We start from the raw sequence: 26,993 nt of genomic DNA, 5'->3' as shown, positions 1-26,993 counted from the left end.
TCCTTTTGATCCCTAGTCATGATTCAAGGCTCTTAAAGGAGTCAAACATTAAAGGGGTGGTGTCATGAAGCAAAGGACGTAAAATCAGATGTGTACTACTATTATATATGTAAAGGTGAACAAATGTGCTGCTTTTTAGTAAAATAGCTTACACTATCCACACTGGACCAATTTCTTTCTTATACGTCTGATTTCTTCCTGGTTTACTCTCTAAACAGTGCAGACACTTTCCCACAATCCATCTTGCTTACATGTGAAGTGAAAACAAACTGCCAGTACTAATGGGACAGGTCAGATGACTGCGATTGAACTGGGCAGGAGTGGCCTAACCTAGTGGATGCCTACATCCAACTTCTTCAGCCACCAAATGCTGAGCGTTCGAGTTCAGACAAACCCAAGCAGGCTCGAAGTTCTCTGATCTCTATTTGGCAAGCTTTCTTGTCTCTAGAGGAAATATACACCGTATTGACCAAAATATTGAAACACACATCTTCCATTTCATTCAATCCCATTGCCACAGATGAAGTAACACCAGCCCTACTAAGGTAGTCTGTCTTTACAGACAGAATGGGTTGTTGTACGGAGCTCACCTTATTTCAGCATAGTACTCTCAAAGAAGCCACCACTGCAAAAAGTAATTTATAACAATGCACATAGAATTAAACCATAAAATCATAAAATAAAAACAGATTAGCAAAAAAATATTTTTCAGCATAGATTTTCATTATATACTGAGGCTATACCTTCCTGTAACAGCTTGTACTGCGAGTGCTTTATTTTTGGAATTCATAAATACATTTGTTTTCAAAAAAAGAAAAATGAGTTTTGAGTTGCTTTTTGAAGTGTATGCACATTTTAGTTTTATTGGCCTTTTTTGAGCCTTTTGGAGCATTTTTTAGGGTGTTTTATGCTACTATGTGCTTGCAATTAGTGAGTGTTTTGATAAAATTTTACATTAAAAAAAATCCTAAAATAAATGGTGGTATAATTACTGCTAGAGATGAGCGAACCGGGTTCGGGTTCGAGTTCATCCAAACCCGAACTTTCGGGGTTTGATTAGTGGTGGCTGCTGAACTTGGATAAAGCTGTAAGGTTGTCTGGAAAACATGGATACAGCCAATGACTATATTCATGTTTTCCACATAGCCTTAGGGCTTTAGCCACCGCTAATCAAATGCCGAACGTCCGGGTTCGGATGGACTAGAGTATGCTCGAGGTTCGCTCATCTCTAATTACTGCTTAAGGCCCCGTTCCCACTGAGGAAAGGTAGCGGAATTCCGTTAGCCTCCCGCTCATAATGGGAGTCTTTGGGAGGCGCTCCTGCCCTGTCCGCGCTGAAGAATGAACATAGGCACCCCTAATGCATTGTCCACCAACAATAACATGCATTTTTGAGGGGAGAGACCACCAAGATATCCTTTATATGGTAAGCTATGAAATGTCCAAAGTATAGGCTTAAAGGGGTACACCAACGAAAAGCTTTTTCCCAGTATTTGAAACACATTAAAGAGTTATATAACTTTGTAATATGCTTCAATTACCTATCTGCCCCCCCTTCCCTATCTTTTCCCCCCTCAACCCCCCACCACGAAGTGAAGTAAACTCATTCTTACCTAATGACTGTTGACCCCAGGCTGCTCTATGGCAGCCATTTTGTGACAATGACATCAAGAGGGAGGCGGGTCTAAGCCCTATTAGACCAGCCCCCTTTGCCAGACGACTCAGGTTGCTCAGCTCTGATTGGCTGAACAAGATGTAAGCCATCTTACAGTTTTACAGAGTCAGTTAGACATCACAGGAGACATCATGGGAAAGCCCAAACCAGGAAGTAAAGAAAAAATTAAGCCACCAACTCGAGCTTCAGGGACCTGTAAACGGCGGAAAAATTCAAACAGAGAAAGACTCAGGAGGGATGGTAAGTGGGAAAACTATGTTTATGATTTATTGTGTTTTTTTTTCTTATCAGCGCTGCAGTACCCCTTTAAGAATTGTTCTGATAACTCCTTATATGTAAAGAGTGTTACAATACCACTTTAGGGCTATGTTCCCAAAGCGTATTTTTAGTTGAATAAATGCCATTTTTCAATATATTAATGGGCGTTAAAAACAATCACGTTCATTTTATACCTCCATCATTATAAAACAGCAGCCGGTATTTCACCATAAAAAAGGTTGTGGGAACATAGCCTTAAAATGAAAATGGGAAATGTTAGAGGAATTTTCCCATTGAATTCAAAGCAATTGTATACCCGAAAAGAGAGCACAAATGGACCTTTTTGTTTTTTGTTTTTTTACGTAAACTGGATCCCATTCCTAATAATGTATAATATAACAGACCAATAACAATAGTAACTTACTGTATATCCCACAGAAACTTATAACACCCACGTAGAAAATATTCTAAAATGAAATAATTCTAGCATGTAGCTGAGTCCGTCAGATTCGGTAGATTTAGATCAGCTGTATTATTAAATCAGGGACTATTCCAAATGTCATTCTGATTCTGATTACATCCAATGAGTAAATAACCTTGGGGTCAACAGTTAATGTAAACTTGATGGTTCAGTTCACCCTATCACTCATGCTATAATTACAAGCATATACCATAATGTTCTGTGCTTATCCCGCTGTTGCTATCGAAATAACATAACACAATGATGAATAGGTATGTTAAACTGTAATCAAAATGGTCTAATGTGAAAATGAGCCTAATTGTAATCAGACACAAAATTGAGAAAGTTTTTTTCTTCTGTCCATTTCTTTGTTATATTTATGCTTAGTCAATATGTCCTCATGCGTTGCTTGGTCAATGGCTATATATAGCTGCAGCATGTGTGTTTACTGTTATATGCTGATTTTTAGTCAATGCAGGGGTTAAAAATATACAAAAGAATAAAGGCACAATAGGATGAAAGAAAAGGCCGGTTCTAAGCTTTGGGTGAAAAAAGAAATATAAAATAGGGGTTCCTAGGTAAAAGCATAACTGCATAGCTGTTCTGTATAGATCAAGGCTATGTTCACACTATGTATGAGTTCGGCCGCATTTCATACGCCGCCGTACATGTGCGGCTGAATCTACGGGCGTGGAAAAAATAGACATGCGGCCGGATGCGTACAAACCACGAACATACGCCCGTAGTACAGTTATGCTTCCCTAGCTTGTTTCGAAGCGATCTGAGGCAGGTCATTTACTTGGAAATCTTCGCCCGGCCCCGTAAACCACACAGAACCTTTTGGATCGAAAATCAAGTTCAATTTGGCTGAAATAAGTACTCCGTACAGGACCGCATGGAAATCCACGGCCGTGAGTTTCAACATTTCAGTCCTCAAACAATGGTCTTGTTCATTTTTCATGGCGCCGTATATGATCCAGCCGTAAGCTCATACGTAGTGTGCACTGTGCGGGCGTATATCGTATACTTTCAAGCGAACGCATCAACCTCAAAACTACGTGCATATATTCGCGGTTCGCACTACAGACGGAAATATACGCAGTGTGAACATAGCCCAAAAGTGTAAGGGAACAATCCAATACCAATCAGAGTGGTGAGATTGGGGTTCTAAAGAGGACCCGTGGTCAGTATTTCTTATATAATTGTGTATCCTCAGGTACCCTTGATAGCCCACCTATACATTTTTATATCATTTTAGCTATCTAAAGGCTACCATCTCATACTATAACCATTAAAAAGCCATGAGTACTGACCATTTATGTGAACCACCATGGGCAGTTTAAGTGGTCAGGTGGCAAATCTATAGCGTTCCCATGACATCTTACAATGTGGGATTATTTCCCGGCAATGGACGGTATTTGCATACGGAATTAAATTTGAAACTAATATTTATACTGCTTAGATTAATTGTTACTGAAAATCTTACAAGGTCGACATCTCTCTCGACTTTTTTGCATCCAATAAAAACTATTTCATTTCGTACCTTAAGCGTTTCTCTCAGTTTACTTGGTCAAATTATTGGAAGTGATCACTTGTTTAAAAAATGTACGAACGCTCAAATTAACAGAAAACAATTATTGAAGCGTTAATAGCCAGCGCTCACATCCAGCCAAGTTCAAATGAAATCCTGCCCCGCTGTTTACATTAGGAGTTTTATGTGAACTTAAATCTGGAAGAGGATATGGAAATTAGATGATTTCACAATGGAAAAATGTTTTGGATGTTGGATAAATGGATAAAAATTGGAAGGGAAAATCCTGGCACTCAGCAAAAAAAAAAAAACGAGGATTTATTTCTTATTAAAGCTCTTGACACTAAGAAGAAGGTCAATTGGGTCAGGTCTCTGTCTCACTCATTATTGTGTCAATGAAAGTTTAAGAAATTTGTAATTTTCCAATGAGCCTAATTCCTAGTTCCCATAAAAATATATACGTGTTGGAAATGGAATTTTAGTGAAGCTTTTAGTGCCCCCTTCTCGAACACCCTTGTTTTTATCCTAGAAGAGGCCTCAGTACTCTGTGGACCTTTAAAGCTTTGGTAGACTGGAAAGATGCCCTGATTTCTCTAGACAGTGCTTGTCTAGAGGAATTTTCTCCATTTGATGGGGCAATTGTCCTCTGCCTCATAGAGGTTTTTGCCTGAGGCTATGTACACACTATGTAAAACTACGGCCGTAGTTCTCGCCGCAGAACTACGGCCGTAGTTTTGCGATGTGTAACATAGCCTTATGTGCAATGGGATCCCGGCCGGAGCGTACACACATTGTATACGCTCCGGCCGGGATCCCATGCAGCGCCGGAAAAAACTGACAGGTCAGTTTTCTGCGGCCGGAATTTAGTGAACTCCGGCTGCAGAAAGCCCTGTCATTGCACACAGTGAAGCGAGCGGCTCCGGCTGCTCGTTTCACTGTGGGCTATAGAAAGCTCTGATGCGGACGCACGCTGATGGGCCGCATCAGAGCACCGCGGCCGGAGGTCACGGATACAGATCCGCGATGATCCGGATACAGACCGGCCGTTCCGTGACCCGGCCGGGGTCACGGAACAGCCGGTCTGATACGCCGTGTGAACATAGCCTTACTCTGGATCAACACAGTAGGGTTTCTCTAGGTTGAACCTGATGGACCGTTGTCTTCTTTCAATCGTATTAACTATATGTTACTATGTCTAATTTAGAACTGTTAATGTATTATGAGTTAATAGAGGGATCCATCCTCTTTTCAGGATCCTCAACTTAAGAAAGGGGGGAAATGATCGAAACCTTTAAATTTCTTAAAGGACTAAATAGGGTTCAGGAGGGAACTGTTTTTAATATAAAAAAAACTGAACACAAGAACAAGGGGACACAATGAGAGGTTAGTTGGGGGGAAGATCAGAAGTAACGTGAGAAAATATTACTTTACTGAAAGAGTAGTAGAAGTTTGTGCTTGGAACAAACTTCCAGCAGATATGGTAGGTAAATTTACAATAACTGAATGTAACCTGCCTCGGATAAACATATATCTATCCTAAGATAAGAAGGGAAATACTAATAGGGCGGACTAGATGGACCAGGGGGACTTTTACTGCTTACAATCTTCTATGTTTCTAATACATACTCTATAGTTGTTTGTCTAATATGTATGGCTATTGAGACATTTATATGTCTGATGACTGAAAGATAAATGTTTCTTCTAAGACCCACATCCATCTCCAGTGGAGATCCACAACTTATATGTCATCACATCCAGGCAACAAATGAAGAAAGAGTTGACTGCACCATTGTGTGGCTCCGTTTAATAATTTCTAAGGGAACTACAGAAATATTCCAGCAAGAAAAAGTTTCCATTCCTTCCTATAGGAACAGGGTGGAGGGATCCTTTAAGTATACCATAAATGTCTATAAAGTGAATAACCTTTTAAGGGTTGGAGGTGGAAACTGAAAACTAGATAAGATAAAAGATACCAAAAGGCCAAGACAGCACAACGATTTACAAACTTTCAGTATATTAAACGTATCATCATCTGTTCATTGGAAATGCCTTAAAGGGACTGTATCACCTAGATTTTCTTTTATTGATTGGAGTCAGATACTAAAACATGGTCTTTTTTCTAATCTGTTTCTATTGTTTGACTGTAATTATTGTTTTAATTATTTTTTCATTTTTTTGTACATTTTTATAGGGGCGGCCCTCTTACATCTTTTTTACAGCATTTAGTGACATGCTTTACAGCAAGACTCATGGACATAGATGGCCCCTTGAGATTAATGTGAAACAATACTGAGCGCACTCTCTGACCCTTAACCCCTTAGTGACCGCCGTGCTGCCTTTTCACGGCGGCCACTAAAGGGCTTTATTCCGATGCGTACGCCTTTTAACGGCGGACGCATCTGAATAAATTACCGCACGGCGGCGGCAGCAGTGCGGGGGATCAGCTGTCATTGTGACAGCAGACCCCCTCCTGTAACTGCTCGGAGAGGAGGATTCTCCACTTCGAGCAGTTTAACCCATTAAATGCCGCTGTCAAAGCATGACAGCGGCATCTAACGAGTTCCGGTCGGCGCCGTGGGTCACTTACGCGATCGCAATGTCCCGCGGCGCCGTCCGGTGTCCTGGTGGTCTCCATGGTGATCCGGGGTCCTAATGAGGGTCCCCGGGGTCACCATGGAGATGCCTCATGCTGACAGGGGTGGCCGTGGCAATTGCCTGTCAGCATGATGCATGATACAGTACACTGCAGTACATTAGGTACTGCAGTGTATTGTATCAGTGATCAAAGTATTTTACACTAGTGTACAGTAATGTACACTAGTGTAAAAGTTAAAAAAAAGTGAAAAAAATGTGCACCAAACACAACACAGCCCCCCCAGCCCCCCCCCAATAATAAAAATGCATTACATTCCCCATACACTATAAAACATTACATAAAAGTGATCAAAAACACAAATCCTATACATATTTGGTATAGTTACGTCCGTAACGACCCAATCTATAAAACTATATCAATAATTATACTGTACGACACACGCTGTAAAAAAAAAAAAAAAAACACTACAAAAATTGTATTTTCAATTCACTTTAGAAAATACATCATTAAAGAGATCAAAAAGTCATATACATATAAAACTTGGTATCAATAGAAACTACAGATCTTCCTGCAAAAAATAAGCCCAAAACCAGCTCTGTCGCGCAAAAGATAAGAACGCTATGGATCTTGCAATGTGGCGACAGTTTTTGTGGGTTTTTGCTAGGAAGATAGTTTCTATTGCGCCAAAGCAGTAATAGTTAAAAAAACCTACACAAATGTGGTATCGCCGTAACCGTAGTGACCCAGAGAATACATGTATTATGTTATTAGTGATTTTTAGTGATTTGTATTATGTTATTAGGATTTTTACGGCGATCACTAATGGGCTCTATTCTGCTGCCATCAGCTCTTTATGGCGATGGCGCAGAATAGTGCCGGTAATGCCCGCAGCCCCATTCTGTTGGGGCAGAATGTGGGCTCAGTCCCGGCCAGTCCCCTCATTGGCAATCGCCGTTATTACCAGTATAACGGCGGCCACTGGTAACAGACATTGCCAGCGCAGCTGAACGCTTTTATCTCTTCTCACCGTGAATCCACGGTGAGGGGAGATGAAAACATGTCCCCCCCCTGTCCCAGAATTAACCCTAGTGACCTGGTCACTGACCCTTCCCTCCCTGGGTGGCCATCTGATCAAGACTCTGTTCAGTGATGGATTCCTAAAAATGATCAAAGCTTTATTCTCTCCACCACCGGAGGTGGCAGAGAGCAATGATCGGGGACCACCCAGTGTGGTCCCAGTACAAGCGATTAGCGGTATATACTATATACCACTGATAGCTTGTTCCAAATGGTGCCGGCACTTTTTTACCCCTGTCACCAAAGTCAAGTGCCCCGGATTACCCGTAACCACCCCAGATTACCTGTAACCACCCCAGATTACCTGAAACCACCCCAGATTGCCCATCACCTCCCAAGATTACCTGTAACCACCCCAGATTACCTCTAACTACCCCAGATTGCCCATCACCTCCCCAGATTGCCTGTAACCACCCCAGATTGCCCATCACCACCCCAGATTGCTCGTCACCTCCCCAGATTGCTTGTCACCTCCCCAGATTGCCTGTAACCCCCCCAGATAGCCCGTAACCATCCCAGACAGCCCGTAGCCATCCCAGACAGCCCATAACCATCCCAGACAGCCCGTAACCATCGCAGACAGCCCTTAACACCTCAGATTGCCGTATCCACCACAGATTGCCACAGACTGCCCGTAGCTACCCCAAATTGCCTGTAACCACCCCAGATTGCTCGCAACCACCCCAGATTGCTCGCAACCTCCCCAGATTGCCCGTCACCTCCCCAGATTGCCCGTCCCCTCCCCAGATTGCCTGTCCCCTCCCCAGATTGCCCTTCACCTCCCCAGATTGCCCTTCGCCTCCCCAGATTGCCCTTCGTCTCCCCAGATTGCCCGTCGCCTCCCCAGATTGCCCGTCGCCTCCCCAGATTGCCCGTCGCCTCCCCAGATTGCCCGTCGCCTCCCCAGTTTGCCCATCGCCAGCCCAGTTTGCCCGTCGCCACCCCATTTTGCCCGTCGCCATCCCAGATAGCCAGTTAACACCACCAGATTGCCCATCACCACCCCAGATAGCCAGTGAACACCCCCAGATAGCCAGTAAACACCCCCAGATTGCCCGTAACCACCCCAGATTGGCACAAACTGCTCGTAACCACCCCAGATTGCCCATAACCACACCAGATTGCCTGTCGCAACCTCAGATAGCCAGTAAACACCCCGAGATTGTCCATTACCACCCCAGATAACCAGTAAACACCCACATATTGCCTGTAACTAAAATGACACTCCTTCTCTTCTGAGCCCTGCTGTGTGCCCATACAGTGGTTTATGCCCACATATGGGGTACCATTGTACTCCGTTACAAATGATGGGGTGCTTTTTCTCCCCTGTTCCTAGTGAAATTGAAAAATTTCAAACTAAACAAACATGTTATTGGAAAAATTCAATTTTTTTCTTTTTTACTGTCTAGTTTTGAATACTTTCCTCCAATACCTGTGGGGTCAAAATGCTCACCACATCCCAAGATTAATTCTTTGAGATGTGTACTTTCCAAAATGGGGTGACTTCTGCAGACATTACAGGGGCACTGCAAACGCACCTGGCGCTCAGAAACTTCTTCAGCAAAATCATGCACTGAAAATGCTAATTGGCGCTCCTTCCCTTCTGAGCCCCGCTGTGTGCCCATACAGTGGTTTATGCCCACATATGGGGTACCGTTCTACTCAGAAGAACCTGTGTTACATATATTGGGGTGAGTTTGCTCCCCTGTTCCTCGTGAAATTGAGAAATTTCAAACTAAACAAACCTATTATTGGAAAAATTCCATTTTTTTCATTTTTACTGTCGTCTTTTGAATACTTTCCTCTAATACCTGTGGGGTCAAAATGGTCACCACACCCCAAGATGTATTCTTTGAGGGGTGTACTTTCCAAAATAGGGTGACTTTTGGGGGCGTTCTATTCTGCTGACACTACAGGGGCACTACAAACGCACCTGGCACTCAGAAACTTCTTCAGAAAAATCTGAACTGGAAATGCTTAATTGGCGCTCCTTCCCTTCTGAGCCCTCCTGTGTGCCCATACAGTGGTTTACGCCCACATATGGGGTACCGTTGTACTCAGGAGAACCTGCGTTATAAAACTTGGAGTGCATTTTCTCTCATGCTTATTATGAAAATGAGATACTTTAATCTTAACAAATATATTATTGGAAAATTTCTATTTTCCATTTTTTTCTGGCCTAATTGTGAATACTTTCCTCAAGCCCCTGTAGGGTTAAAATGCTCATTATACCCCTAGATTAATTCTTTAAGGTGTCTAGTTTCCAAAATGGGGTCACTTATGGGGGTGTCCTGTATACAAGCCTCCTAAATCAACTTAAAAAAAGAACTGGTCACTAAAAAAAATTAGTTTTGGAAATTTCATGAAAATTTGATAATTTGCTGATACATTTCTAAGCCCCGTAACACCCTAAAAAAGTGAAATATGTTTACGAAATGAAGCCAGAATAAAGAGGACATATTGATAATGTGACTTACAAACTAATTTTTGTCATGTGACTTTTTTTTTTTTAGGAGCAAAGAATTTCAAATAATATAAAAATTATGCAAGTTGCATATCGTCTTAATTGTACCGACTTTATAATATGCCTTTTTTATTATAGGACAAATGGAGTAAAAATTTAAAAAAAATTGTGTTTTTTTTTTTCAATTTCACTACGCATATAATTTTTTACGTATTTTATGCAATAATTAAGTCTGCCATCGCAAAGTAAAATTTGTGGCGCAAAAAAGGGCTTGTTTGGGTCTGTAGGGGAAAAAATACAAGCGGTATGGCCTTTTAAACACAAGGAGGAAAAATGAAAATTGGCTCAGTCATTAAGGGGTTAAGAGACAGGTCAGGCAATACAAGTAGGAAGCAGGGGAGGCACGCAGTACAGGGGTCGGGCAGTAAGCGTAGTCCAAAGAACAGGGACAGGTCAATATTCACAGAGAGTCAGCAGAATAGCAGAAACACACATTCGCTTGGAATGCAGGAATCCAACAATGCTCAGGCAAGGAGGGGCAGGTGGAGCTCGTTCAAATACAGTAGCCAGTAGCTCTTAATTAGCAGATGGCAGTAGCGGGTGGAGACAAGCAGTTGGCCACATGCACACTTTAGTAGGCAGAGGCACCATTGCAGCAGGAACCAGAAAGCAGAAGATGCTGGAAGACAAAGATGAGCAGCCCCAGGACCAGCCCGTAACACAACTGAGGAGGGAATAGGGGCATGCAGCGGGGAGAGGAACCTGAACGGCGCTGTGAGTGATAAGTAACAGGTCACATTTATTTAACTCAAATTATAACCAGAAGGAAATGCTACTTTCCAAAGATGCTTTGCATTTTCTTCTCCCATATAGCAAACTACAGAGCCATAGGCACTGCTATATGGTTCCTTCATACACATAGTAATGCTTCTATGGGGGAATATCTCTGTAGTACAGCATCTAATGGAAGAATATACCGCCAGACAACTCATATGAAGCAATAATGAAATGTCATGGCCACCCTATCCACTACATGACGTTTTCCCTTTTTATAGTTATGTCTTTTTCAGTGCTGACTTAACAAATAGCTGACGGCTGAACATGTGAACTATCTTCTATGACAGTAACAGTAGATCTAAGGCACCTCTGAACAACGTGCCAGTTCAAGCATTATGACTGTGAGCGTACAGACTTACACAAACAAATACTTCACATTGTAAAGTTTATTGTCTTTGTCTTTGGAATATTTCATATTTTTATGATCTTTAAGTACACCAGATCAGATGTACAAAGGTGTCAGGAATACCGAGACTCATTGAACTTTGTGAACTTGGCGGCCTGCTACTGAAATATTAGCTCAGTCCTATGAATTGTACACAGATCTCTGAGCCAAACAGATAAAGGGAAACAATAAGAATATTAAGACAAGCCAGAGATTTAGAAATATTTCATTAGAAGAACTCCATAGCATAGGCAATGAAGACACGTATACATACAGTACAGTGCTAGTAGCATGTAATATGTTCCTATACATATACCTTCATCTATCAGACAACAGCAAGTACAAAGAGTATCTCTTGCTCTGGAGGACGCAACATGTCCATGTATTACACACACTTAAAGGGGGTTTTCAGCATAACAAAAACAATATTCTAAACGATCCCCCTCCCAAATACCACCCTATGTCTAATATACTTGTATAACCTATCTTGCACCCTTTCCCTGTTTTTTTCTCATATTTACCCCCTCTGGATGTCTAAAATCTTTTTCTCTATGTCCACTCTGACAACATGCTGCTTCCTCTTTCCCCCTTTTTTTGTAGACACAGGACATGTGATCTCCTCTCTGGGGGCTGGGTTAGCTGTCTATTGACTTGATAACCCAACCCCTAGGAGACATTACCTTTATCATCTCCATGCACTAGTGAAAGTGCTGCTTTCATAGACTTGTGTCCCTGAGCCTAGGTCTCTGTTATATAAAACATTATAGTTCTATGCCTGCTTGCTGTCAGTGAATGCAGGTATATGTACCTGTCTTTGTGTCACAGCTCTGCATATTGCAATTGTTAAAGATGTTCCTAGAGTCTGGATGGAAATAGAATGTTTTCATTCACAGTCAGCAAGCAGAGATCTAAACCTACACTATAACCCTAGAGTGACGAGCTTGCTCGCATCATTGTACTCTCTGGGCCTTCTCTATGTAGCAGATAGTGTCCTCTGTGCATCCCCCAAATAGTAGATGGTCTCTTGTGTAGGTCCCCCTATAGTAGATGGTGCCCTCTGTGCATCCTTCATATAGTAAATGGGCCTCTGTGTAGGTTCCCTTTATAGTAGATCCCCCCCTGTATAGGTCCCCCTATAGTGGATGGCCCCTGTGTAGTCCCCCTATAGTAGATGGCCTTCAGTGCAGCCCCTATATATATGGCCCCCTGTGTATGTCCCCCCTATAGTAGATGGTCCTCTGTTTACAGAACGTCCCCCCTATAGTAAATGTCCCCCTCTGTAAGTCCTCTTATAAAATTTGAGCCACTGTGTAGTCCCCCATATAGTTCATGGCGCCCTCTGTGCATCCCCTGGAGCTCCTCATAGGTCTCTGTGACTTCTGACGCAGGCAGTGTCTGTAACACACGCTGCCTTTGTCAGAAGAGAAAACAGGGAAGAACAGCATTGTGAGACCTGCAGCAACAGGGGAGAGTGCTGGAGGTGAGGGGTTTTTTTTTCCGCTCATCGGCCCTGCAGCTGCATATCACTCTGGGCCCCCAGGTGATGTACAGCTGCAGTGAGATCAGATGTGGGCAGTTTGGACGGTCACCTGAACTGTCCACATTATAATCCGCCACTGTTTAACCCCACAGAGTACAGCTAAATCCAGGGAGTCTTAACAGAAGAACATCAGTGAATATCTAATCATGGGGGAAAACATCTTACTAAAAGGTATTGTTCAAAGTGAGAAGTCTCTGTAAGATAATATATACCGTATTTTCCGGGGGGAAATCGGGGTTAAAGTCTGGGGTCGTCTTATATGCCAGGTATGGTTGCCCCATAAGGTGGGGGGCTCACTATAAAAAAAACACACTACCAACCAAACCAAACCATTTAACTCACTTAGGACCCGTTCCCGGCGCAGGCTGTGTGACGCAGACTACCTGCGCCGGAGATAGAGATCGCCAAACCTCTCCCCGCAGCCGAGCATCTCATCGGAGAGGCTCGGAGATGCTTGGCTGCCGGGAGAGCTTCGGGAGAATGAGAGAGGTGCAGGAACTTCCCGAAGCTCTTCCGGCAGCCGAGTGTCTCCCAGCAGCCTCTCCGATGAGACGCTCGGCTGTGGGGAGAGGTTCGGCGATCTCCATCCCCGGCGCAGGTAGTGTACGTCACACTACCTGCGCCGGGAACGGTACCGGAGGCGCGCGGAGGCCGGGAACGGGACCTTGGTTGTTTGTTTGTTTTTGTTGTTTGCAGTTTTTCCATAACATTTGCTGCAAAACCAGGAAAAAATTATTTGTGCAGTAAAATTGAAAATATATATATATTTTTTTTATTTCAGGGAGTTTCATGTTTACACCATTTGCCTTATGACAAAACTGACATGTTATCTAAACTCCCGAAGTCAGTACGAATACAACAATAGGCAACTTGTATAACTTTTATTTTATTTGACAGCTTTAAAAAAAAAAAACTGTTTAAATTGCTCTATTCTGATCCTTATAACATTTTTATTTGTTGGTCTATGGGGCTGTGTGAGGTGTAATTTTTTGCGACATGATCTGTACTTTCTATCAGTAGCTTGCCTGTGTATATTTTTATTCCAATTATTCTGGATTTGATCTATGATTTTGCACCTTGATTTATTGTGCTTACACCATTTACCATGCCATAATTTAACAGTTTCGGTGATCCTGCATATGGCGATACCAAATATGTTTATTTATTGTATTCAAAAAATGGAAAAAAGGGGTGATTTAATCTTTTATTATAGGAAGGATTATTTTATTTATTTATGACTATTGACTACTGACAACTGACTACTTATACCTGACTTCTGATAAAATGATGTGTGATATCTGATCTCTGAAATGTCAGTGGTTTAGTATTACAAGTCCCTATTCAGTTTAAGTTTCACTTTCACTTCAATTGCTTGGCAGCACTTAGCTTGCATTTTCAGGTAACAAAATGAACAATTATATCTGATCTTTGACAAGTCAAAAGTCAAGTCTCACTGTTCATTGCTCACATAGCTGAGTTTTAAAACATTGTATTTCACTGACATTTTTTAGTCAGTTATAAGTAGTCAGTTGTCAAGTATCAGTTGTCAGCAGTCTAGTGTCAATAGACAGTTATCAGAAGTCAGTAGTTAGTTATCAGACGTCAGGTATCAGTTGTCAGTAGTCACTGCCTGAGAAAGGCTACACTATGAGCCGAAACGTTGCACTGGTGTGATTAAATAGTGTCTTCACTTTTGAAGTGCGGTCTACTTCATGCTACTTGGATTTTGATACAAACCTGGGTCCGGTTTGGTGAGACGTGCACCCATACTTTTTCTTGTGCTGCTGAAACTTTTTTGGATTTACAGTTGTCAGTAGTCAGGTATCAGAAATCAATTGTCAATACTCAGGTATCAGAGTCAGGTGTCACACTTGTGTAAAAATGATTCTTGACTCTGACGGGGACTTCTATAAGCAACGCACTGATTTCTCTCAGAGATCAAAGCAGTACATACAGTATGTACTGCATTGATCTCTGAAATCGATTACTAAGGGATGCAGAAGCCCCTAGTAAAAGATTGCCAAGCCGGGATCAGTGTCATTAAGGTCAAGCGAGTATGACAGATTGCCCCTTTCTCAGGGCTAATCCTGCCACCAGACCACCAGGGATGCTGTCTTAACTGCATTTAAATGCAGCCATTTTGACAGTGGCATTTAAATGGCTAATGGCCACAGGTCCCCTGGTGCTGATAGATCGTACCTTTCTGTACCCCTGTAGGGACCCATCGGTGTACAGGTCCTTAAGGACTTACACAAGCAGTTACAGAACTATACACAACCTGTGGGCATGTGTTGAGCTGTTTATAGAAGAAAGCAGTCATGTATTTCTTATCCTGGATGTCCAATTTTAATTTTAACTTCTCCTCATCAATGTACTCAATTTCATTCTGCACAGGTCTGCACTAAGGGTTAACCATCTCTTTAGCCTTTTTATTTTCTTTGCTTTTTTAGATCTTTTTATTTTTGTCTATGAAAATACTGATAATCTGTAGAATATGTTAAAGGGGTATTTAGAATATATATATTTTTTGAAAAAGCAATAGCGGACAGAACGTAGGACCAATAGATTTGTGTGTACAGGGCTGTGATCCGAGCCACAAGAAAGCACAGGTCCTAGTGCGGACCCGCATATGTGACACGCTCTCTATCTTTCATGCAGTGGTCTGTGAATTGCGAAGCACTTTTGATGACCATTTAGGTTCACAATTATGGGCTGTACTATGCACGTTTGCATATTAGCATATTAGCATTAGAATAGACTTGGGAAGCTGTCTGTGCCAGAAGAGCTGCAGCAGCCGGACAGTGTAGCAGAGCAAGCGGGAACAACTGTCAATCCTCGTTCACTCTGCTACACTGTGCCATGGCTGCAGCACTACTGACCCAGACAACTTACCCAGATCTACTGTCTATTCTAACGCTAATATGCATTAATATAGACATCAGGGGAGCCTCATTATCTGCATTCAGCAACATTAGTGATATAGAACTTCACCAGAACCAGGGCTTGTGCAGCCCTGCAGTTCCTGACACAGCCACTGGTGGCAGCAGGCGGGCTGTGGCACCCCTTACAGTTGCCACTCAATGCAAAAATTTAAAATAAATAAAAATGCTGTGTGAATTAGAAAACAGGTATGTACATGAGATGTATATTGATAGGAACATCAATTTTTTTTAATGCTTTTCTATATGCTTAAATAAAGCTAGAAGTGGGCCATGGTGCTCGGCGTCAAGAGAACACACCTTTGGCATCCATCAGTAAATTATATACTTTGGATAGGTTTTCCCAGCAAAAATTCCAAACAAAATGTAAAAACGCTGTGTGAACAGAACCTAAGATATAATAATTGACACCCAGTTATATCAATGTATGTGACATAAAGTGGATTTTGCATAAAGCAAATAGCTCTGGACCCTTCTTGTACTCATAAAGCAAAAACAGTAGCAGGTGACAAGGAACTGTAGATTCTTGATGCATCTGGTTGGGGAGAAGTACAGCACCTGTGATAGGGACTTAATACATGTCATCTGCCACCTGGTGGAGACTTTATTGATGTGCAGCTGTAAAGACTCCAGCAACAAAACACAATCTAATATACAGGTGTAGCAGAGGTGACTTGTGTCGTGCACTGTCCATGAGCTGTAAAATTATAACAGTAAAACACTCCACCTAATATACAGATGTAGCCGAGCTGACATGCATCATGACCTGTCCTTGTGTAGCAAAGTGAGGTGTCCTCTTAAACACTGAAATGAATCTGATAAAATAGAATAAAATGTAAGACTCACAAGATACATTGCATCTTTCCATCTGTATATGCCAGATAAGTGCCTTATTTATTATTTATTTAGTGCCTTAATTATGTATTTATTCAAAATATTTATTAACATAAAAAAAAGAATAATTACTGTAAATTAAAGGAGTATTCTTTATCCACAGTTTACACAATATATGTCCAGGAGATGCAAGGCCCACCCTGGGGTTAGTCTGGTTATGGCTGCCAGAGGAGGTAAGGAGGCAGAAAATAGGCTGTTTTACACAGTTTCCCATAGATGTTAATGGGAGTTCAGCAAACAACATAGAGCCACAAGGTAAACTGTTCCAGTAACTGTCATGTCATGGAGTCAATGTACTTAGGAGTACGCTTCCTATGTAACACTTCAATGAGAATAAGAGTCCCCCCATCCCCCAATGTGACTGTGTTGCCCCCACAACCCACCTAGTCATGTATACAATAACAAATCCTACAAAAAAGGGGGTCACAACCAATCTTTCGACAATATAAATCACTTTATTGATGTAACATATAAAATCACATAATGGAGTAAAATTATGCGCACTAGAGGTACTGTAAAAATCAACACAGAATAATAAAACAAGTTGGTAATATTGGCTGGAATGTTCCTGCACAGAAGTTACTATATACCCAATATTGCACAAGTCCCGGATGAACAAAGTGCCGTAGTAAATAGACAGTTCTAAGTTACATGAAAAAGTTCAATCCCAAAGACTGCAAACAGTACCTGTTGTAAGCTGCCTGCTGCCACCTCTAACGCACGTTTCGAGTTACCGCTTGATCACAGAGGAGTATCAGTCCCTGTAGTCCTGCTCCTTACATACCTAGACTGAGGATCACCGGTGTATAGACGCCTCCCACGTTGGTCACATGATCGTACGCTACAGTGCGGCGTCCCGACGTCAGACGTACACCCACGTGAGCGGGGTCCGCTGACATCACTGGTCGCGTTGCCATAGCGGCGAACATGTTTACAAACAGTGGTTGGCGTCTACCGCATCTATTTCCATGTATCTAGAAGCGCCCTATCTGAATAACACAGAGCATCCCAGCCAATATAAGCCAATGTGTAAAATGACACTGCTATGGTGCCGATTCAATACAATTAATAATACATCCACTGGTGCAAAATAAAACTAATTCCCTCATAAATCAATATATATAATACATAGGTAGATAATATTTTTACTAAATTTCATTACATAAGTGCATATATACATAAAACTACAATGTATAATATAATCATATGTGCTATAAATATAGTGACAATGTGACCATGACACAATTCAGTAATACCAAATAAAAATTACTTGATTAGTTGATTACTGTTTCTATACAACGTGTTGTATTCCAATTTAAAACTGTGAAAATTCGTACAAAACTTCTATGTGAAGTGCTCAATAAGTATACAATTAATATTAAAATGTACCTATATGTACCTACAACTAATGTGTAACCCTAAAATATCCATATGTATCAACATCCAATGATATATATATAAAAAAAATGTTTTGTAAAAAAAGAGAAAAATTATTTTCCTCAGCTCCGTATCTCGCGCTTCATATTTCCTCGAAGTCTTCTCCTCCAACCCAAGCAGGACATCAAGACATTAAAAACACAATACAGTCTATTCTCTATTTTCCATGTAACTTAGAACTGGAAAATAACAACAACTGTGACTTTGTTATTTAGAGGAATACTGTTATACACAGATAAAAAAGGATGGGATATAAGCCTTAGGCCCCGTGGACCTGATTTTTCATTCATTGATATAATATATTGTTGAAGTTACTGCAACAATTAACTTGGTGTGAAGTACAGTTGGTGTGATACAGTTTTAGAAAAATGTACCCCAATGTAGTAACTAGCTGACTACATTTGGGCTACTGAAATCAAAGCAGTGGTGTGAACTTACGCTTATGATAAGTACACATAGGTTAGGTTTGCTGTATATAATTTGACAGTATATGCAAGCAAGAAAAATCCTCAGTGATGTAAGCACCAATTTGTAGGTATGTTGTTTGCTGGTGTGAGGAAGCTGGATGCAATGCGCACAGTGCATCCAGCTTACTCTCCTGCGCTGCAATCATAGGCCAGTGCAAGGTAGAAGGAGGGAACTGTACAGGGGTGAATGGCTGCAAAATTTAGAGAACTTTATCATCACTTTATAGAGAAGCAGTCAGGGTGGTCTGGCACTCACTTTGTGCTTCCCTGGCCCTCCAACAGTGTCTGTTCACAAGGCTCCAGCAATGACACACTGATACGTGTGACCTCTACAGCCTGGGATTGTTTTTAGTGCTCATAGTCTGGCCACCAAGCGATCAGTAAGGGATCAAGAAAGTGTAAACAGTCTTTCACACAGGTTGATTAACATGCAAAAAATTGGTAAATTGATCAAATTTAAGCAATAACTGCGGCAACGATCAAACAAGGAGCAGAAATTTGTTGATTCATTGATCACATGTTTTGAGCCAACCTCAAAATCAATGTTAAAGTGTCACTGTTGCTATAATGTCAGGACTGGCAGGCGTAGACAAGACAAGAGACAGTGGGCCCCCTAGATCTGAACCCACCCACTGTCACCTGCCTACTTGCCTCAGTCGACCCTAAACGGTCGCGGACAACCACGGACTCGGTCCCTACACTGCGTAGGTGAATACACAAAACGTAGACAGACAAACAAAACACAATGGAGAATAGTCAACTAGCAGGGTCAAAACCAAACAGACAACGCAGTACAAAATCAGAAGGAGAGCGGATAGTCAAATGTCAAGCAAGAGGTCAGAACACGGGCAGAGCAATAGCAAGGGGATTAGGACAGGGAACGCTGGGAAAGGAGCAGGGGAGCTGGGACTAGTAACAACTAATAGCCAGCAGGGAACTGAGCAACTGGCTTCTTTTTATCCAGGATCAGAGCTTAGGTCCAGCAGCTGATTGGATCAGCCCTGATCCCAGTACCAAGTTCAGCTGAACAGACCTAGCAGTGCAGTAACCCCTACACTGCCAAAGTCTGACAAGCAAGGCGGGTGTGGTTGGAAGGTAAGACACAATTTAGAAAACTCATACAGTGCAACAATCAGACAAACTCAGCGCTTCCTCGATCGCCCAGCACAGACCACGGAACGCAAAGTCGCATTCCTAACATATACCTTCTAAAATCTAAACCAACAGTAGATGTGATATAAAGCAAGTTTGCAATTTACATTCATTTGTTTTTTGTTATCATGGAGAACATGGCACTTGCTGTTTTTGACAGTTTTTTTCTAAAAAACAAAACAAAACAAAAAAAAAGCAGGAAACAGTATCCCAGGCCATCTTAGCCCCCACAGAGAGAAGGCAGTCATGTGACTGATGGACACATTGAGATCTGACTATCTGTACTGGCCGGAATTCCTGTGTTTATTTCAACCAGCGCAAGTCAGAAAAGAGGCTGTACCTGGATTTCTGGTAAGTACAGCTTTGTTTTACAACATGATAACCAAAAAAAAAAACAATGAATGTAAATTGCAAACTTGCTTTATATCACATCTACTGTTGATTTAGATTTTGAAAGTTATAACGACAGTGACACATTAATCATTCTTAAGTCTTTCAGTGTAAACCCTCATTGTTCACAGTATATAGATGCAAACGCATATTCAATTATATTTACGATGGTAATTCTGATCACATTAACAACTTTTATACCGATTTATCTTCTATGAAAAAATCATTCCTTGTCATTTGCTAAACGAGCGTTTAAGCTAAATATCTGTACATGTAAAGGACCCTAAGCTTGTGAGCATAAGGGATTGGAAAGGAAGGTATAGTGTTTTTCTATGTTTGAGGATTATCCGTTCCTGGCTGATTTTTTCGAAGACTGGACGGTCTCTTACGTTGTGTGAACATAGCCTTAAAGTGTAAAGAAAACTTTGTGACATTTCAAAACTTAAGTATTCAGGCCGTGACTGATCACTAGAATGAGTGGGTTAAGAAGCGCATGGCTGAGACAACTATATTAGGATTCCATTTCAATCCCATTGCACAATGCCTGGAGAGAAGGCCTGAGTGCACACCTTTCCCAGCTCTTTGTAGTTATTGGTAGGGATCTAAACCTCACAGCCCCGAGCAACCAAAACTCAAAAAACTTTTTTAAACAGTGACATTGTCTATGTAAAGCGAATGTACCATTGGGAGTAGTGAATTTTTTTTGGCGCCGGCGTGGAGATCCTAGTGGTGTAGTCCTTTTTTTAAAACACTGCCTGGTTCCCGCGATTGCCGCTGTATTCTTCTTGTGCACAGGCCTGCTCTATGCACTGGAGGCGGGCCTGATGCCCCCCAGTGTAACAATATCCCCTCCCCTCAGTGATGCACCTCCATTAGAATAAAGCATTGCCAATGCTTGAAGCAGGAAGTTCTGGTGCCACCTGCAACTAAGGAACACATGTGGCAGCCATGGCTGGTGGTGCCACATATCAGAGCTCCCTGAATTGTATACTTTGCCCAGAATTGTTAGACTATTTTAGTAATTTGTTCAAAAAACATGATGCGGTAAAAACAACAACATGAGAACACAGCCTTAGGGTCCTATTACAAGGGCCAAAGGCAGCCCTATCAATACTGTAAACAAACGCCAATGTAGCAGATGGGCGCTTGTTTACTGGGTCTATTACATGGCTCGATAATCATTTAGCAAGCGCTGCATGGACATTGTTAGCGATGTTCGTGCAGTCCTTGCCCAAACAGTTTACATTACCTGTCCATGTTCCCGGTCTCCTCCTGTGTTTTGCTTCCTCCCCGCTCTCGTGCACTGTGGCTTCAGAGCGGCCTGTCTGAGCTACAGGCCGCTCAGCCAATCAGTGGCCGGGACCAGTGATACCCTGAATGGCCTGTCAGCTCTGAAGCAGCAGCATGCGGGACCGGGGAGGAACGCAGGAGGAGACCGGGAACTTGGACAGGTAATGTAACCTGTTGAAACATCGTCCGTCGGCTGTGCATCGCTATTCGCGTAACGATGTGCTGTCGGTAACCGATGATTTTAGGTCAGGGCCTAAAGAAACAATGGGGGAGATTTATCAAACATGGTGTAAAGTGAAACTGGCTCAGTTGCCCCTAGCAATCAATCAGATTCCACCTTTCATTTTCTAAGAGTCTGTGAGGAATGAAAGGTGGAATCTGATTGGTTGCTAGGGGCAACTGAGCCAGTTTCACTTTACACCATGTTTGATAAATCTCCCCCAATAATCGTTTCATCAGCTGATTGTTTTCAGCTGATTGTTTTGGCCAATACTGCTGATTATCGCTCCTTGTAATAGGGCCCTTGGATCAGCTCTGCTTCATCTGTGAAGTACATGCTAGATCCCCTGCATTATTTATACCTTACCGTGAGCTGTTCAGCATTCAGTAATTTAATGCGCCAGAATTTTTGGGAATGAAGCGAATAGCACTAACCTTGAATAGGCTTAATATAAATAGATTAAAAGAAGCATTTGTACCAATAACTTGTACAAGCCTGTACATGTCTATCTTTGAACTGTGAGTTAAACTGGCCCCCAATTAGGTGTACATTCTTTCTATAATTCTAGCAACATGATGTATGTTATAAAGGAATGCAACGATCGCCATTAATAAAAACAAAAACACTTCACAAAGCGGCTTCAAACATGTCCTCAGGCAACCTGTAACTGGAGTTTATGTCTTTTATATGTTAGAACACAGGTGACCACAGCCCGGGATTCATTTACATCAGAACGAAATAATGATGCCCCCATGGGAAGAAATAAGGGGGGGGGGGGGGGGTGAAAATATATCTCAGCACTTAATACATCTAATAGAGAAAAATCCCATCCAAGGTGATAGGACCAGATATATGTCATGACAACAAGGTATACAGAGAAATACTTAAAGGGGTAATTCAGCAAAAAGAAATTTCTTTTAAACCAACTGGTGCCAGAAAGTGCCAGAGATTTGTAATTTACTTCTATTAAATCTTGTGAATGTGAACAGCCCCAGACAAAGTTTCTAGCATTATCACTTTCATCCAAACCTCCACACTCAAGGATTCATCTCTATCTTACTATAACCTTTTTTTCCCCTCTGTTTAGTTATTAAAGGGGTGCTCCAGCATGGGGGCACTTTGTGGGGGGGACCGTGGAGGAGGTGGCTGAAATAAAAGACGTCCACTCACCTCCCCGGTTCCAGCGGCGGGTCACTCATCGCTGCACTCCGGTACCCGATTTCCGGCCGCTTCCTGGTGTCTGACGCCGCCCGAGACGCTACGTACACTTGATAATACATTTGAGAACACACTTGATAGTACAGGATCCAGATTTGTGAAGAGTACAGTTGTGCTGGCTCGGTTACCTGTTGAGAGATACTGTACGCAGAAGAATCAGAGGAGCAGAGAGGAGGAATGTTGTGAGAGTCCCAACCCAAGTTGTAATGTGCTCTGCAGGGATGTTGGAGGATGAGGTAGAAGAATACTGAAGAAGAAAGACAGAATACTTATGCCTATTATTTGAACTTTGGGTCTTCGCACCACCTCTTGCCATTCCAGTGTCGGGGAACCCATCCTAGTGGGTGACACAAGCCCCAGACCCTGTTAGCTGGGATGAGCGGAATGCTGAGGTTTCCCTGCTGACAACCACACTGCGAGATAGAGTTCATAGGCTTCTAGCAACGGATCTGTTCTTAGCTTTTTGCTCTTTTGTGGATACTGTCCTGCACTGTGACTCTCCTAGTCCACGGCGTGGGTTGAGATTGTCTCTGACGTGTCCTCTCCTGTGAGGGGTTTAACACTGCATAGTGCTTAGTAAGGTTGCTTGAGGAGAAACTGTTTGGTGCGTCTTCTCTAGCTTCCTCACCATACGGGAACCTGACTAAGACTACTCTACACTTTCTCTACCCATGTGACTTTCTATCTCCAGCATATCTAAAGTGTGCCGTGAGTGGGTAAAGAGTGCATTAGAAGAAGTAAAGTAAGAGATGATAGGACAGAAGAAGAAGAGACTCCCATAGGTTCACAGATCCACGTGACACATGAATAAACAACCCATTACATACTTCAGCTGTGCAGCTACTAAGTACATATACCTATAATAGCGACATCTAGTGGCAAAACTTTATCACTACTACATCACCACTTACTTACAATAAGTACAGGCTTTTGCGAAGGGTGTAACCAATAGCAACACCCTTGGTGGGACACCACAATTATCCTATTGTTTATTTATTTTTTTTATTTTGTTACACTTCTGCAAAAAGATTTATTAATTCTTTTATTAAACCATTCATTTTTAATAAGTCTTTTTCCTTTGGATTTACACCTGCAAATAGCTGGGAACAATAAACATCTTTTGCTATATACCATGCTTTTTTGAGGCTATGTTCACACTGCGTATGATTCCGTCGGTAGTTTGTACGCCGCTGTACATGTGCGAACATACGCCCGTAGTACAGGTATGCTTCCCTAGCTTGTTTCGAAGCGATCTGAGGCAGGTCATTTACTTGGAAATCTTCGCCCAGCCCCGTAAACCACACAGAACCTTTTGGATGGAAAAATCAAGTTCAATTTGTCTGAAATAAGTACTTCGTACGGGACCGCATGGAAATCCACGGCCGTGAGTTTCAACATTTCCGTCCTCAAACAATGGTCTAGTTCATTTTTCACGGCGCCGTATACGATCCGGCCGTAAGCTCATACGTAGTGTGCACTGTGCGGGCGTATATCGTATACTTTCAAGCGAACGCATCAACCTCAAAACTACGTGCGTATATTCGCGGTTCGCACTACGGACGGATTCATACCCAGTGTGAACATACTGTAGCCTGAAATAGCTTATATCAGACGTGTCAAACTCAGGCCCTCCAGCTGTTTTAAAACTACAATTCCCATCATGCCTGGACAGCCAAAGCTAAAGCTTTGGCTGTCCTAGTATGATGGGACTGTTAGTTTTGCAACAGCTGGAGGGCCTGAGTTTGACATCCCTGGCTTATATAATCCTTTCCATTTTTTCAGTTGACAACTTTTCTTGTTGTGCTCAGCCAATCGCAGCTGAGCAGCTGATGACGTGACCGCATCATCAGCCGCTCAGCCGCGATTGGCTGAGCACAGTTATGCTCAGCCAATCGCGGCTGAGCTTCGGATGACTCGGGAAGATCCGCCGGCCGCCCAAAGAAGACGTCACTGCTGAGGATCGGAGACCGTGGTCGGCACGTGACAGGTATGTATAGCGCACCACACTTCCGGGTACACGGGTGGGGAGGGGGTGGGACACGGGGAAGGGGGCCATTCACAGACATAACATACATTACAAAGTTGTATAACTTTGTAATGTGTGTTATTCTGTGAATAATTTTTTAGCGCCGGACAACCCCTTTAAGTTTGAGAAATAGAGAGGCCATAGTGCTAGAGAGAGCCGATACAGTCACTAGTACTTAGTAAGAATGCAGGGGTGATGTCACGGGAAGAGGTATATAGCTGGGTGTCATCAGCGTAGAGATGGTATTGAAGGCCAAACTTGATGATGGTCTGTCCAATGGGGGCTGTATAGAGGGAGAAGAGGAGGGGACCCAGGACTGATCCCTGGGGAACCCCAACAGTAAGGGAGAAGACGTAGAGCCAGAGAAGCATACACTGAAGGAGCGGTCAGAGAGATAAGAAGAAAACCAGGAGAGAACAGATTCCTTAAGGCTGAGTGAGTGGAGCATGGAGAAGAGGAGCTGGTGGTCCACAATGTCAAATGCTGCTGAGAGATTGAAAAAAATCAGCAAGGAGTAGCTTCAAGGAATTGATTGCAGGTTTAATTTCCCGCCAGCTGTGGTCCTCGTCTTTAGTTCTTTTTGACAGGTCAAGAACAGGCATAATGGCTTTAGGCAGTTTATTAACACACATTACAAAATTATATAACTTTGTAATGTGTGTTAATTAACCCTTTGAAGACCAAGACCAAAATGACCCAGTGGACCAAGCCAATTTTCATTTTTGCTATTTCGTTTTTTCCTCCTCTCCTTCTAAGAGCTCTAGCACTTTCATTTGTCTATCTACAGGGCCATGTAAGGGCTTTCTTTTTTCTGGAACAAGGTGTACTTTGTAATTGTGTCTTTCATTCTACCATAACATGTATGACGGAACCCCAAAATTATTATTTATGAAAATATAAATTGGTGAAATTGGAAAAAAGAATGCAAAATGGTAACTTTTGGGGGGTTCCTGTGTCTACGTAATGCAATATACAGTTTAACGGACATGATATCATTATTCTATAGGTCAGCCCGAACACAGCCTTATGCAGGTTTAGGCCAGAAGAGACCGGCTGTTCCGTGACCTGGCCGTGTCACGGAACAGCCGATCTCTGCAAAGATCATCCCGGCCGGCACTTAAGTACTGGCCGGATGATCTTTCCGCCCACAGTATTCTGATACAGGCTCATCAGCGTGCGTCCGCATTAGAACTTCCCATAGCGCACAATAAATCCACTCCTGGTTTTGGTTGCAATATGAGGACCACAATACTGACTGAAATATACTGTGTGTGAACCCAGCCTCACACAGATTTTTAAACGTTTTATTTATTTTTTTAATTAAATCCTCTTTTTTTGCAATTAATTAGTAATAAAAAGGTCCTATTGTGACTCCTATAACGGTTTTATTTCCTTTACGGGGCTGTATGGGGCATCATTTTTTGTGCCATGATCTCTAGTTTTTATTAATACCTAATTTTGAAGATCGGAAATTTTGATCACTTTTTAATAATTTTTGAAATTTTTTTTATATATATAATGTAACAAAAAATCGGTGAACCTGGCGCTTTTTTCTCTTTGTTTATGCCGTTCACCCTACAGGATGGCAATTGTTATATTTTAATAGTTCGGACAATTACGCATGCTACAGTGTACCGATCGGTAAGTGACAGGAGCTGCTCCTGTCACATAAACGTCGCTGTTAAAGCCTGTCATTAACGCTGCAGCCTGTCATGAGGGCCTGGCAACTGATTGCAGCCGGCCCCACCTGCTATGAAGTGCAGGGTTAAGGGCGCGCTTCATAACCCAGCACATACCTGTAAGCCCAGGGTCGTCTGGTGACAGGCGGCCAGGGCGTAAAGGTACGTCCTAGGTCATCTAGGGCAGTGATTTTCAACCAGTGTGCCGCGACACATGGTCGGGTGTGCCGCGGGGAAAGTTCCCCAAACTATGGTGCCCCTGTGTTTTGTTCCCCGGCAATGCGCAACGATCAGTGGCGCATTATAATGTGGGCGGTTGTGTGATGCACGCATCCAATCAACGTGTGCGCTATGGCCCGCCGCAGCGCACCACACTCCCGGTCTCCGCTGATTGGAGGAGCACGTCCGGGCCCTATGGGCGGCCAGTAGGTGAGGCGGACAGCAGCAGCGACCATCTC

This window comes from Dendropsophus ebraccatus, chromosome 5, assembly GCF_027789765.1.
Source record: "Dendropsophus ebraccatus isolate aDenEbr1 chromosome 5, aDenEbr1.pat, whole genome shotgun sequence".
NCBI classification, from domain to species: domain Eukaryota; kingdom Metazoa; phylum Chordata; class Amphibia; order Anura; family Hylidae; genus Dendropsophus; species Dendropsophus ebraccatus.
Note: the sequence above shows the minus strand (reverse complement) of the source record.